We start from the raw sequence: 13,381 nt of genomic DNA on the forward strand, positions 1-13,381 counted from the left end.
ACAGAAGGTTGATGTGTATAACCATAAGGAAAATCTATATTTGGCAACAATCATTGTACATGTGTGAAATAATCTGGTATGTGTTTTTAAATGTGATAAGAAATCACATGATGGTGGATTTATATACCGTAATTTTCGGACTATAAGTCGCGGTTTCTTTTTCATAGTTTGGGTGGGGGGGCGACTTATACTCAGGAGCGACTTATATACATATATGTTTTTTTTTCACTTTTTTGGGCATTTTATGGCTGGTGCGATTTATAGTCCGGTGCGACTTATAGTCGGAAAATTACGGTAATAAGGATGGGCCAGGTGGAATGTTGCTACTACAATTATATTGATCCGATTCTGAAAGCCGATTTATTGGCAACTCTCATCTTGTTTTCTGCCATACAAGATTGAGAAGTTTAAGTTAGCACTCTTATTTACTGCCACTGACTGCTATTGACGTCATAGAGTTATTTTTACTTAGTAGCTGCCGGTGAATGAGTTAAACACTGAGTGAAGGTTACAAATATATTTATTTAATTACAAATTATGATTGGGATTGGGATGACTTTCGAAAAAAAAAATCTAAGACTCTTAAGACGTCATGACCCTGCTTTTACGACGGAAAACAGCCTTGTTGACTCTCATGATTACATACGCTGGTTTTTTTTTTTTTAATCCTACGCCTGCTCCAGACACCACAGTGTAGACACACACAATGCTGCGTCTCCACTTTGTCAGACACTCCTAACAACTAGCGTCAGGGTGGCATGAAATATGAACATCAGACCGAGACGTAGTTAAGAGCCAGGAAGACGAGAGTGGAAAAACAGAAACGTCGCATCCAGCGGGAAAGAAAAACGTGTCTTGCGAATAAAATAAGAAAGACGTAAAATAACTTCCTGTTTGCCAAGACTGAAATAGCCTTGGCTGCTTATTCAGCGTCTTTGCGGTAGAATGGTCTAGCGTGAAACGTCAGGGTTCCTTTTTACTTGATTGTATGTATTTATTTAAAGACCTGTGAGTATGCGTGTACACATAAACACCACGGACAACGACATGAGCTGCCAGTTTAAAATACTAGGCAGCGTATTTTGGGCTTGGGTGAAAGGCCAGCGAGTTCGGACGCTGTTTAAAAAGCAGAACGGCGTGAAAGATGAAAGACAAAAATCTGACAGACAAATTCTGTGCTGGACATTTAATGGAATTTTTCAAAAACTAATGTTGAACTCCAATAGGGAATAACTCAACTATTTCACATGGTATCATGCACTTGCCCTTTACTTGGAATTAATTCGCACTTCCGTTTCACTTTTCCGATTCTGTGAGGCGCTGGCTGCCAGCCGCTGATGTCAGCCGTGGCGTGGCAGCCGGCCAGGCCACTGTTTAAATGAGTCTGCTCGCTTCCTGAAGTTTTCCTCTGGATGTGCCCATGGGCAGATGGAGTGAGGAGGCAACAGGGGAAGAAATGTGCAGGAAAGCGTGTTGAGGGCTTAAGGGCAGGTGTGTGACAAATGATACAGTCAGAAATGTCTCTTGCACACAAGCAGTATTATTCACTGACTACCGTAATTTTCGGACTATAAGTCGCGTTTCTTTTTCATAGTTTGGGTGGGGGGGCGACTTATACTCAGGAGCGACTTATATACATATATATGTTTTTTTTAATCACTTTTCTGGGCATTTTATGGCTGGTGCGACTTATACTCCGGTGCGATTTATAGTCCGAAAATTACGGTACTAATGATTTGAAAATCCATATACCTGAGGATGAGATGTTTCACTTTTAAAGCCAGAGATCAAAACTGAAAAAAATATTGAATTTGATTAATATTAACGAACAGAAGATGCTAGTACCATGCTACTGTGAATTCCTCCAGGTGGAAACAAATATTTATTTAGCAAGTAAGCTAACAAAGCTAAGACACTCATTTACTACCAATGTCTACTACTACGTCAAAGATCTATTTTTACATTGAGGTGCAGTCGAAATGAACATTGACTATTTTTTTGGAACGTTCCATGTGTTGGGTACACTGGGTCAAAAGGCAAACAATAACCTTTGCAAACAAAAGTAGAAAGTTAAAGGCACAATTATATCGACTGCAAAACCAGAGGATAGGTTTACAACCGCAATGGTAAAAAAGAATGGGCTGATAACTTTCCAGTCACAAATGCCCATTTTTCCTCCACCCCCAAGAGAGTTTTATGATAGAGTGCGGTTTTTCAGGCATGCGCGGAAAACCGAAACCGATCTATAAATTAGCTCGCTGGCTACGCGGTCAGCTGAGCAAGCAACCGGGTCTGCCAGCGAGTCTGAGATGACGCCAGAAATGACGTCTCATTTCCTTGTGTTTATCAGATTTTTTTTTTTGCAAGTGTTTAATATATGGTGGCTGTTATGGTGGTTTGGAGATGGCCCCTGTTGTTATTTGTTATCCCTGATTCTCAACATTGCCTTGGAACTTGATCCTTATCTTCTGCCTGCGTCACTGAATACTAACGTGTACCAAAGTCACTCTGGGTCCGACCCACTTTGTACCCCGGATCATGACCCCTTAGTGACTTTAAGTCAACATGACACAATGTACAGTGGGAAGAAATGCTGGCAGTAACTTGTCCTCAGAGAGATAAGTGTGTGGTATTTTTAGAAATGACAGTTCAGAATAATTTACAAATGATTGCAACACAGCCTCTGTTCTGACTACAAAAACTGTTTGGAGGAACCTTCAGGAGGTGGAAAAAAAAAAGAAACGTTTTCTTCAACATAACAGAAGGATGATGTCATTGCCTTTTTTAGCTTTCATCCTCCATTAGGTTCACCAGGGGGAAAAGTGTTTCAAGACTGACTTAATGACTCCCAAATGTTTATCAAACTCTTCTTTGGCTATGAGTAATGATGACCCGGGCAGTGATTGCCTCAGTTGTTCGGGCAAGGATGAACTTTGAACCTCAATGAGATCATTGACGTTGTCATGGATCAGCTGTTGGAAAATAGAATTGAACTGCAGAGTTCTGTTTTGCTTTTTCCATCAGACTAGTTGATTTAAACTCTGAAAGAAATCATCTTTTTAGTTCTTCTTCGTATATTTTCTACTTTGGGTGCGGTTAGGGTTAGGGTATCCATTTTATTTGGATTCCACTAACTGGATCCACTTAACAGAGAAATGAATAGCATCATAATTACCAGCTTTTGATTCAGCAATTACTCGACCTCACTCGTTCGGGTTAACCGCCGTGACGGTCGTATTTTCATCTTTTGGTCTTCGCATTGCTGGGACGCCACGTGGCATGTGTTCGATCTGTGTGCTGTTGATACAATCCTCTGGCAGCCGTGTGTGAAAATATCACGGCGGCCTGGAGCGGGAATTTGCGTGGCCACGTTTGACATGTTCATTTTAACACCTCCATTAAAACCTAGCGGAAGTTTATTTTTATTGACGTGATTCCATGTCGCCTCCCCAAAACGATCAGCACAGACTAACTTTGGTCCTCGATCATGAAATATGTATCTGCCCTTGAGCAACAGCACAGCATCGGCCGCAGAGAATACAGGTATGACAACCGTGAATCGATTCGTGGCTTTTCCCGTTAACTTGCTCAGTGAAGCAAACGCTGAGAATAGATCAGGGGGACTTGTCTTGAATTAAATTATCTTTCTCATCACTTTGCCCTTGCAATGTCTTTAACCGATCATATAGCGTTCCCTGAGAAAGTTTGGTTCGGGAAAAAATATCTTTAAAATGCTCTGAGTTGAATCCTACATTTTTTTTTACATTTGTTAACCAGAGGAATATTTTTGGGTGGTCCTTGTTATTTCAATCCCATTGTGGTGTCACTTTTTTTTTGGGGGGGGGGATCTGCTTTCTCTGAAGCAACCTTTGTAAGTGAAGTGAAAACGTCCTCATTAATAATGGCGGACTGTTTTGTCTGAGAGCTGTCAGGCTGGTGTCGCTCGGCAGCCGGTTACTAAGAACACAAGCAAAATATTTTTCATTTTTGATCATCAGTTAGATGGATTGATATTCATATGAGAACTGGTGTATGGACATGTGTATCAACATTTATGTGGGACATATATATTAGTATGCCAACAAGGCTCAGGGAAAGGGGATTACATTTCAGATGTTTTGATGACAAAGGTAATTCACCATAAAGAGGGCAGGTGTCAGGAAGGGGCTGGGAAAAAAAACAAAAAAAACGTCATGCCTCTTCTCTCAAAAGTCATCATCCGTGGGAAAATAAGAGATGCAGAATATATACATTTCCATTGAAGGAACTTGCATCTGATCTGGGTTGCAATCTCAAGGCACAGCAGGATCTGTGCCGCCTCATGGATTCACTCCACAGACTCCGATGTATCATCTTCTACTCAGATAATTGACTTTTTTTTTTTTTGTTTCACTTGTGCTAGGGGGAGACTGCAAAGTGTTTTCAGAGCTAGCGCTAGTGTTTCATGAAGCAGAATTGCCTGAATGGGTGCATACATACTTTAATATTTCAGGGGTTAAAAAATGATTATTTCTTAATATTATTTTTTCAATTTTATTTGATTCTGTCCAACATATGAAGTCAAGTGGGTAGTATTGCCTCGGGCCTCTCCCGCGAGCCTTTTCTCACGATACCACTTTAAGATGCATGAGTCGGTCTCACAATTCATTCACCCCTGATGTGTGACATCAATAAAGTGACCCCGACAGCACTCAAATACACCTTTCTGCTGCTACCAATTTCATTTCTGCTTCAGATATAATGGGGAAGGGGAAATGTGGAGTGTAGAAAGGCTGGATATTGTACGAAGACACCAGGAGATCGTGCGCTTGCTCGGGGGTCCTTACGCAGGAGCAATTCGCATAGGCAATCAACTTTTGTGTTGCACAGAAAAAACAAACACAATAAAGTGCCCAGCAAAGAGCATCTAGATTACATTGAACAGAAAATCCCCAAAGAATAATCTAGTCAAAAAAATAAAAAAATATACACTACCGTTCAAAAGTTTGGGGTCAGAAAATTGTTTGGGTGACCCCAAACTTTTGAACGGTAGTGTATATATTTATTTAGATAATTATTTATAGATTATATATATAATCTTCTGTGTAATTTTTTTTTATAATAGATATCTATACTTATATTCATAGATTATATATAGTCTTATACAAATATAAGATATAATTTATAATATTTAATTCATAATATTTTATTATAATAATATTTACACTACCGTTCAAAGGTTTGGGGTCACCCAAACAATTTTGTGACCCCAAGTTTTTGAACGGTACTGTATGTAGTATAAAAAAGATGATAATTGGAGGGAGTCATAGAAATAAAAATAAAAATATGCATAATAAAATTTAAATTAAAAATTGATAATTGGAGTGAGTCAAGCTCACCGGTAGACAACAAAATAATATTGCAATTGTGTTGATCCCGATGATTCATCAAATGAATCCCCTGCACAACAGCAGGAAGGCAATCTCGGATATGTTGTCTTGACAGTCCATCAAATCCCAAACACTGTCTCCCCGCTGATTCTTTCAGCTTCATTTTGAATGTCATTGGGTTTTGATTTTAATCTGTGATATGAAAGTCCTTCTATACCATAGAACAGTGGATCTTTTCTCATTGCGTCTCTCTCTCTCTCCCTTTCTCCCACCTACTCCCAAGCTGCTCTCATTTTAGCCTGGTTTGTGTGTGGCCCTAAATAGCTTTCTTTTTCTTTGCTCCATCACTTCAAGATAAAATGTGCACAAGGTCCAGCGCACACATTGAATGATGGCACGATTTTTTTTTTTTTTCTTATGTGGTTCTTCTCTTAGGCCATGCTTGCATCTTCTCTGTGGTGACCAATGTAGATGAATCATTTATCAGTCTGTCCTGGCCCATCTGTGTGGGCACATCAGCAGCGAAATAAAGTGATTATCATGATTTTTTTCAAGAGGTGTTATTTCATGATGTAACGTGGTTTGAAGAATAATGATTGTCGTTTTGCACTTTTAATGAATAACTTGCAACTGTTTGCTCTTAGAGCATTTTTGAATTTTTTTTCAAGCTTTTCATTTATACTTCAGTCACTTTATAATTATGTTTTTTTTTTTATTTACCCCTTTTATATGATTTTTTTTCTGTGACAATTTGTCAAACTTGTCTTTTAAATTTATGATGTACTTCATGTTTTTACAGCTTCACCTAAATTTCCCATCAGCGTAAAATACTACCGTTAAGATTTAGCACCAATGTGCAGCAAGTCACCGTTTGATTGAAATATGAAGTGCCTTGGTTGGAGTTAACCAACGAGCAAGTTTATCAAGTTCAAGAAGCTACTCTGTAACCCAAACTTGAACTTATTTTATGTATTACAAAGAAGCCGAAAGTGACAGAAATGTTCAACTTGTGGTCCTCACTGAGGTGCGCGCTTGTACACATTTTTGGTGTATGTGTGTGTGTGTGGTGGTGGTGGGGGGGGGATCTTAAGCTATGTAAATGACTTTTTTTAAGTGAGTGGTTCATCAGGAGGTCAATACTAAAAAGGCACAAGGTGATTTATGATTTCTGCTGGAGGACAGGGGAAGGGAGGGGTGAGAGTGGTGATGTGTGTGTGTGTGTGTGTAGGGGGGGGGGGACTACACCCCCATTCAAAATGTTGGATGTTTTGGCAGCCTGCATGTTGGTACCCTTGCTATGGTAAACCCATTTGGTGCAATTGATAGAATAGAGACAAAGACACAAAAGTCATAAAAAAAAATTTTTGCATAAAAAATAGTTTATAATACTTACCACCAAATTAAAAGCTGCATGAAAATATGAAACTAAATGGCTAAATTGATGACAAAGGCCTTGCAAAAAGCATAATTGTCAGTGCAGAAAGGATGATTCAACTAATGCAGGGTGATCATAATGGCTCCCATTGATCTCATATTCATACAAACCAAATTTATTATACAGTGATAATGTGGCAAGCTAAATATTAGTAATCATAGAGGCTGCTTGTTTGGTGCACTGCACCAAAATTACAGAGACCCCTCCAAGAGCTAATTTCCATCTGCTTGCAAGTCAACTCTGGTGTTGTTTGGTTCCGCAAAGCTCAATATGGCTCAGGTCAAGGGATGAAAGCAGTTGCACATTCAACATTCGCATAAGAATAGTTTTTTTTTTTTTGACACCAAGAACCCTTAATTGAAAACTGTATGTCTTTTAAAAGTCACCTTCAGATACATTAAAGAATTTCAGCAGCTCACTTCACAGCCCAAATGTTTTTTGACGAGTTTGACTGAGGGAACATGCCTGGGGATTTGTCTTCTCACTAACATTGGTTAGTCTTTTCAAAACCAAGACAACAAAGACCCACACGCACAGAACTTGTCGAATCCCCAAAGCCAGATTCAAACTGAGGAGAAGGAAACACTCTCAAGTACCTTCAGGTTGTCTGCTTGTCACCAGGTGAGGGTGAGAAACTCAGGTGCACTCAAAAATCAAACTCCCGATGAGCTAAATGCCAAGAAAGCTCGAGTTTTTGTTTCAAAAAGAATGCATTGAAATATTTCATCGTCTTTATTAGCAGAAAGATTGTTTCATACATTAGGGACTTGTGTGAATATTGAAAAGCCTTCCGTCTTTTTCTTAATTGGGATCATCTGGGAAACAAATAGTCAAACCTGTCAGAGATTAAACAGACAGGAAAAGGCAATTAGCAAAAATAGCCCCAGAAAAACAACTTTCTACATGTTTCACATTTTGTCAATTTAAGATTCTGCTTATCTACCTTTAAGGCTGAAGTCTTGTATTCAATATAAACTGTCACGATCTGAATCCAATCATTTTCATTTAGCTCTGGGATTCCACCTGGCTCTGTTTTAGGGCCCTGTTATTTTTCCACTATTAAATACAGCTCTAGTTAAGCAAAATTAGCTGTTTAACTAGTTTATTGACGTGTGGTTAAGTGAAATAAACACGTTTGTTTTGCTTTTAAACAACATTTGCTCGCACATAATACCTCACAATAAGAATGATGGATTCTCTTTACTTTCAACTCCCTTGTGTCTTTCATTTTCTAGGACTATTTATTCTGCTTTGCTGTAGTTAATAGCCAAAATAAGAGAGGCACCCAGCAAATGAACCACCACACAAGCAGTAACTTGCTTCCAACTCAATCCCCTAAGAACACAATGCCTCTGTATTTTTAGCAGTCAATATTTAGATTCATTTAACCATCGGTCATGTTTACCGTGCACTGTATTTTTGTTTGTAGAATCAGTTCTGTGCGTTCTCTGTGAGTATCATGTTTGATGTGGACGTAAAGACTCCAGCAGGTTGACGAATGAATATTTAAAGAGACTCAGTGAAGTGGTGGGCCACAGAATGGTGTGCTTGTCTGCTCTGCAAGTCACTCAGTCATTTAGCCACAGGTATGTCATAAAAAGTAAAGCGACATCACTCATGCTCGGAAAGAAAGTGGCGGACAGGAAAAAGCCTGTGCTGTGTTGAGAGACGGTTTAGGAGAGTTGGCAAGCAAAAAAAGAATTGCTTCAGGGTGGAATAAGGGCCATGGATAAGAGTTTATAGCATGCACTTATGGATTGATGCGGTCGATTATTTGATTATTCTCGCAGATGTCGCCAGAAAATGCGCCTTTTTAACCCTTGATGAAAATTGCTTCGAAAATAAAAGTGGTTCTAATTCGAGCAAAATTAAAATCCATATTTGAGCAACATCTGCTTTTTTTTTTTTTTTTTTACTTTTTCCCTTAAAATGTGAAGGAATCCGTCTGAAGGGCGTTTACCTTCAGAGTTTCCAAAGCAAATTTCGCACCGACTTTGAATATATGGAATAATGTCATAAATTGGCACGCGAATAAACTTTAGAAGAATAGGTTCTTTGGAAAAGACGTTGGCTTGGACTGCTATTATTATAGACCATTAAAACCAGTTAATCCTTGCTTGACCAAAAAAAAAAAAATTATACTGTATCCTGTCCAACACGGCACAAAAAAAGATTACTGACGCGATTAGTGGTTACTGTGGTTTTTTTCCCGTGAGCTAGTTTCAACAGTATTGCTAAAAACTTTCTTTGCCTTCATTGGGAAACTCCTGCTCAAAGTCTGCTTTGTACTCCATGTTGCATAAGTACAGGTTTGCCAATCCTGCAGTCAGAGAGGCACTGTTGTTGGTCGAAACTCCAAAAACTGCATCCGCATGCAATGTGAACTGTGCTCCACATCTTTGTATGATTCTAACATACATGTTTCTTGACACATGCAGAGTAAAATGACAATAAATGGAGTACTATCAAATATGAAAGAAAATAAATAAACAACTGGATCCAATCTTTTCGTGATATTTATATTTTTTGCATTTGGCTTTTAAACAAGTCCACATCTCTGCACAGATTGTCTTTGGGAAATCACATCCCTGAGGTCATTTGACGCTAAATGTTGGGAAGACCCTGAAATACTGGCGCTATTCAGTCATCTGGAAAGGAAGATGAGCACCAAAGCTCAAATGGAGACAGGAGTGATAAACATAAATGTACGATCCATGGAAACTATTTTCTTTTGGTTTATCTCGTCGGTTTGATGCAATGTCTTTTCCCTGGAAAGTATTCCGGGTGACCTGAGACTGTGGAATATAAAATAAATATATTTATCAGTGACCATTTGATGAAGATGCATAGAAAAACAGTGGTTGCCTTCTTTCCATTATTGCTAACGAAAAGTCGAATATGTGACTTTGAGTGCTCCATTTAAATGAGCCGGCTATGAAATATCTTTATCTTAATTATCGCCCAATACCCTGTGGCAGAATTTTGAAGCCAAATCAATAGAGAGTATTGACCTTCAGCATGGACAGTGCTTGGCAAAAGGACAGAATCAATACGGTTGCTCCAGCAATTACTGGTAAGCTAAACTCGCTATTCTATTTGCTTCACAACACCTATTCATATTTTTTCATATTTATGAAAGGTTTCGCTTCCGCAATGATTAAATCAATGAGTTTGAAGGTTAAAAATAACGTCATTCAACATTTCTCATTGCGTGCAAAACTTGTCATAATGTTGACTGCTAAAGTTTGTTTGGCTGTCAACGTCTGTAGCCACTTTCAAAACCATCATTTCTCATTTGAGACATTTTATGAGGGTGTGTTTAGATTTTCTAAAGCCCGCTGATTTCCCCGAAATGTTTATTTACTCTGAAAACATGGCGGACGGGTCATTAGTCACCAGATAAACAAGGCCACAGGTACGTGGCGTTCCCGTTAGGTTACCTTTAATTAAATATATACTGTCAACAACTTTAGCCATACTTTTAAGATTGCGCACAAACCTCGAACAAATTCACACGGGCAAGGAGAAGTCATGCCCGCAGAGGTGTGATCTGCCCGGCAAGGCTGCAAAAACAACCCCAGAAAGCAAACACAGACTCACAAGGACAGGACTTGTTCCGAGGCCAAAAGTTTGGCCACCTATCCTTACATCTCTGTGAGAGGTGAAAAAGGCGGAGGATGAGAAGCAGGAGAGCCAAAGTCGACAAGAAAAAAAAAAAAAAAACAGTTATCACTACCGATAGAAGACTGCAAAAAATTTAAAAAAAAAAATTATATATATGTATATATGTATGACATATATATATCGTATACATATATATACATATATATACATATATATACATATATATACACATATATATACATATATATACATATATATATACATATATATATACATATATATGTATATATATACATATATATACACATACATATATATATATATATGGAATTAGAGTGCAATGAACTTGAACAAAAAACACACAAGGAAAACCAACCACACACATAAGGTAAACATTGACACTGTAAAACAGCACCACATAAAAAAAAAATGGTTAAATATTTTACTTGGTTTAGTTCTGGCATTTGCTTCTGGTATGTGACATTTGTTTTTGGGGGGGTGATGCAAGACAAGCTCCAATTTTGCCTCACATTCTATTGAGGCGACGAGCGTGGAATCCAGCGTATTATTTTTCCTCCCCTCACTTGTGTGTTGGAACACAGTGGCACTCTGTTTTCAGAAAGGTGATCTTGTTATGCTTCAAGATCTGCAATCGGCCTTCTTTTTTGATACGTTGCCTCGCTGACCGCGAGAGAATCCTTCAATAACACAGCGTAGTGTCCAGAGAGACCTCCCATCTTTTGAAGAAGGACAAAAGACTTTTTGTCTGTATGGCCAAAAACATTTCCACATCAAGACAAATATGTCTGGTTATATGTGAACAAATGATGGTTTTCCAAAGAGGGAAACTTGACTCTGATTGGTTGCCAAGATGTTCTTGGCTGCTCACTTTTTTTGAAATTGCTCTACTCAAGTGTTCGAGCCTACTAAATTCTTCCTACTGCAGTAAAACTACATTTGGATCTCATGTCGTCCCATCCGAAGATTTCTTTTTCACACATGAAGCATTTGTTATCCATCACCCGTTCCAAAGTGATGACAGACTATCAGCAATGAAACACCAAAGCTGCTGTAAACACAAAAAGAAAGACAAACAAAGGAAAGGAATTCATCTTGTTCAAGTATGTCATGGAATTCTTGCAACTTTTTTCCCGATTCCATCACATTCCTTTGAGTCTATGTTTTTTGGAAGCATTTCTATTTGTTATCATTTGCACACGTCTAAAATCCCGAGACCGAAGCCCATTCTCACCGAGATCCACAAAGACAGATTATCTCTGGCATTCCACATCTGGAAGCAATTGAAAGTGGAGTTCCTGTTTTTTACTCGCAAATACACAAATATGTAGGACAAAGTGCACATGAAAGGAAGACAACTGACTCTTACTGTATATTATGACGTTGATGCTTCTTGATGACATTTGAAATAAGGCTTTGTTAAAAAAAAAAAATGGAAAGAAACCCCAACCGATACTCTCCTTTCTCGTTTTCTGTGCATTCAATCTCACATTTGCACTAATTAAGAATGTTTGGTGCTGAGAATGATACATGGAGGTCCCCTTAGTCTCTGAAGTCATCAAAGTCATTCTATTCCTAAATCAAGGCTTTCCCTCCTGGTTATTTGAGTCCTAATTGGAAGCATGTGCACTCTCCAATCTAGAAGCCCTGACATTTCAAGAATAACTTCAACACCATTGTTGTTTTTTCCATGTATCATAAATGTATTGTCTGAAATATTCATGGCTTTGTGAGAGGTCATCAAAACATTTTCCATACATGTTTGGCTGCCAAAAGCAGAGAGCGGGCCGGGCCGGGCCGGACAAAAGCTAGAATCAACCACTGTGGTCCACACATGGCTGAACAGACACAGAGGCTTTTGTCAGATATTTGTGCGGTTTCTTCTTTTTACTCCGGCAGCAGTTGAGCTTGGAAAGTTTCATTTTGAAATTCAAGAAAGACCGCACAATGGCTCCTCTGATCACCGACGGCATGCGGTTACCTCAAATCTCAAAGACGACGGGCGTGATTCCAGGATAACGGGGGTGATCTTAGGTCACGCCATTCGCTGGGAATCGTATCTCATAACGATGATGGGATTTACGCCAAACGATTCCCTACATAGGTTCACGCGACGGAAGGGTGCCTCGACGGTCGGCGGAGAATTTTCCGAATGAATCATTTCGGGTGATTTCACACCGGTTACATCACGATGAGGCATTGTATTGCAACGCGGCTATTTATTGCTTTGTTGAGAACTTTGTTACCGGGAAAACAAATCGAAATAAATTCACGTGCAAAAGTAACGATAAGGGTTTTCCTTTTTCTTCCCGCAGAACAAACTACCGTATTTTCCGCCCTATAAGGCGCACCTAAAAACCTAAAATTTTCTCAAAAACCAACAGTGCGCCTTATAGTCCGGTGCGCCTTATATATGGACCAAATTCCTAAATTCAAACTGGCCCGAAGCATTGTGTCATGAAATCAATCATAAGTGGCCCGCTGAAGACTATGAATCATGACTCAAAAAGACTATGGATCATTATTTTATGATTATAAAGTAATTTGTTCCGTCTGAAGTTGAAATAAAAAAGATAAAATGGAGAATGATTTGATTTGGATTAAAAATCTGACATGATGCATTAATGGTGCGCCTTATAGTCCGGTGCGCCTTATATAAGGATAAAGTTTTAAAATGGGCCATTCATTGAAGGTGCGCCTTATAGTCCGGTGCGCCTTATAGGCCGGAAAATACGGTACTGTAAAACGACCGGGAGGCAGACTCATTCCGTACTCAATCTTCAGCGGTCCGTCTCCGGCTTCCCTCACACACCTGCTTCCTCACGGGACATTACCTCGGTTCAGAAGGGGGAGATAAGAAGCATTATGTCATGACATCCATCTTGCGCCTACAGCTGCTCCGAGAAAGGTATGCAAGTTTACCTGTGCAATTAGC

Source organism: Syngnathus typhle, linkage group LG20, assembly GCF_033458585.1.
Source record: "Syngnathus typhle isolate RoL2023-S1 ecotype Sweden linkage group LG20, RoL_Styp_1.0, whole genome shotgun sequence".
NCBI classification, from domain to species: Eukaryota; Metazoa; Chordata; class Actinopteri; order Syngnathiformes; family Syngnathidae; genus Syngnathus; species Syngnathus typhle.